Genomic DNA, 3,340 nt, shown 5'->3' with positions numbered 1-3,340 from the left:
TTTTTTTTTTTTTTTGTTGTTATACTCATATGTAATTAGCTGTACTCTGTTACTCATTTGTTATTTCATTAATACATAGCCGATGATTCATCTGTTTACCAAAAAAAACAAAAATAAGATATTGCCTATTCTGAGCCCGTTTGGATCATCTGATGATGTCTCTGGGTTGGTCAGTGTTTAGTTTCAGTCTATAATTTGCAAACAAAAGCTCACAAAAGATGCAAACTATGCTTAACATAACCTGAAAAAAATGTTACGTGCCAACTTTCAAGTTGACAAATGCATTACAATTTATTCTTTCAGAAAAATAATGGCAATATGGCTGGTCCACCTTGTTGAAGTTGATATTGTACACATCTCTACTTTCTCCACCCTCGCAAAGCTATCCCCATCTGATGGGATTATCATTTGTATGCTCTTTTTAGGCTACGGTACTGCATAATATATTATTCATTAGCCATAGGATGGGCTCTGTGGGTGGAAAATGGATCAGTAACTCTAATCCAGGACCCATCAGTGTTAGACCTGTTGGAAAAAAAGACACGTTCTGCCTTAAGTTATTCATCCTTATCTTGGCTTTAGACACCAAATCATACATGTTGCATATGAGAGCGACTTTGGTTGGCGGCATAGAACCAATGCAACTCGTACTCGAACCTATGTATGCCTAGCTGCCGATGATGTCTCCGACCCAACTACAATTAGGCTACATCGATGTGACCAAGTCTTGGCAGTAGGATTCTTCACTTCTACTTGTCCTTGTGAGACTATTCGAATAGGATTATTTCATAATCAGCTCGGGTTGGGGTCCCCTGATTTGAGCTAATTATAACCAGATTAGCTACAGGTTGAATGATTCCCGGCCGTATCTATACTACGAATGACAATTGTAGCCGACCTATTGGATATTAGATCCAATCTGATTCGAGATGGATATGGGTTCTAGATAAAATAACAGAAGTGGATTCAAGTCGAGTGCAAATAATGATATGCCCCATTTTGAATCTAACCCGATATAATCTTAATTTAAATTTTTTTTGATGAGTTTTTTATTTGATCCGATCTGATCCAATCCAACCTCTCTTATTTTCTGATCTAATCTGACCCGCACTACTACTTGATCTGGCCGATGCCATTCATACACCATCCCTAATTTGTACACCCAGAATAATCACGCTGAATTTGTATTGGCTTATTTGGACCCAATTGTAATATGTTCAGTTAGAGTTAGAGGTATTTGACTAATTCATCTTAATTCAATGCATAACCAGCCGGTTTGTGGGACGCTGGTTCGCCAGATAAACAGTATGTTGCCTTTCATCGGCTATTTTTAAACCCTATGTTTGTCTAATCTTTTCCTTTCTTGATTGTTGTAAGAATAATATTAGGTCCTACTTAAGTCTTTTGATATGCTTAATTTAAGAATGCTCTGGAAACGTATAATCCAAATTATATTTAGGTTATTATCTAAATATAATTTTGATTGTAAGTTTGTAGAGCGTTTCTAAATTGTAGAACTTGGTATTTTTCCTATAATAATCAAGAGGAGAGAAGATTAAATGGAAAAGGATTAAGAAAATAGCTCAAAAGATACGCTGGTCTCAAATGGTTGGCCGAGAACGGCGTGTGGTGACGCCAGCAAATTTGTATTTAATCAAATCATATCTCTTAACCATTGGCCTAAATATAGTCACCGACTCCCTATATCTCTTGAAATCAAAGAATAGATTTTATTTTTTTAATTTCATTTATCATTTTACCCAAACACCCATGTGGCACCTCAGCATCCCACACATCAAGGTCAATCCTCTTGAGTCCTTTCCTCGGACATACCAATAAGCACGCAGCAGTTCAGCCACATAGTCAAACATGCACCTCAGTGCCTCTGCCTAGCAACACTGTTGTATTGAACACAGATGACACCCTCAAGTGCTCATAAGCAATCCGACCCCTCGAATCAACTGCAATGCATATGCGCACCTCCGTGCCATAATATAGACTCTTCCCAAAAGTGCTTCACAGCTCAACACTTTTGTGTCAACTCTAAGATTTTGCCTGCTCATCCCAGATGTCTTGCTCCTCAACATACTCTCGTGCCATGATATAATCACTGTGTCACTGATCCACAATCCATCAAGCTGTCCTTCAGTACTACACATACCAAATCCACATAGCACGATCATGCAATGCCACTACTATGCATGAGGCTCGGGCAAACCTACCTCTAGTGCCGCCTAGCTAAACTACTAGCTGACACGCCCTGCAGCTCCTCAAAGCTACAGCTGATCGTACACATCTGAGTCCTCCGGGGTTCTACTATCCAAGCTTCCTCCACAAACTCTTGTGCCACGATCTCGATCTTGCATCCTTGATATGCCTTTCTATCCCTGGCCATATCGTTTGACAATATCCATGGCCTGCTACACATTAAGCACTACCACGATATCGACATCCAAGTTTGTTCCATCAAGTAAATATCTTTGACCGGATGATAAATACATCAAGCCATCCTCTCCTCGGTATGACCCTCTTGGCCATCCAAGATCCTTGGCCCAGCTCGAAGGCACATATTTCGATCGATATATCATAAGCCTTTCTTGTTCTCCACGATCGATCGATTTTCGTAGATCGACATCACCTTGTGATACTTATGAGACTTGTCTGTTTGGGTAGGCCACACCCTTGTCCGACTAGCCCTTTATCGTCTCTTCGCTCCACTATAGAGATCAAAAATACATAGAGTAGTCTAGACAAATCCCTCAAGGATAAAACCTCGAGATATCTCCTCCCCGCACAATGTGGCCAGCTCGTCCAATCAACATTACCCCGAATACCTCAACATGAAATTATTCGGGCATGGCACCACTATTGCCTATACAACTGTGCCACGACGGACCCGTCTCCTACGGGTTTGGGGAGTCGGGCATGCGGCCAAAGCTCCGCGCCCCTCCTCAAACCAAGAGGAATTCTTGAGTATCCACATATATCTTGGCAGACCACCACCATTCCAAATATCACGTGTCCCAAGCCCCCCGATATCATGCCACAGCTATGCCTCTCCTTCGCGAACCATTGCTTCCTCACTATCCTAGCAAGGCATCCCCAAATCTCACCCCGGGATTTCCAAATGATCGAGTAGTATTGCAAATTTTGACTATGCCAAATCCTTCGCAGCACCGTGCTACGCCCATGCCGGCACCCCCTGCGACATGCCTGTGGATAAGCCTGTGACAATTCTCCCCCACTCAAGTTGTCGACGCCCTCGTCGACGTCCAAGCCACTACTTGAACATTAGTCACCATAACCAAATTTCATTGCAGTCACTGTAAATATGGTTCCT

Source organism: Elaeis guineensis, chromosome 4 (genome assembly GCF_000442705.2).
Source record: "Elaeis guineensis isolate ETL-2024a chromosome 4, EG11, whole genome shotgun sequence".
Lineage (NCBI taxonomy): Eukaryota > Viridiplantae > Streptophyta > Magnoliopsida > Arecales > Arecaceae > Elaeis > Elaeis guineensis.
Note: the sequence above shows the minus strand (reverse complement) of the source record.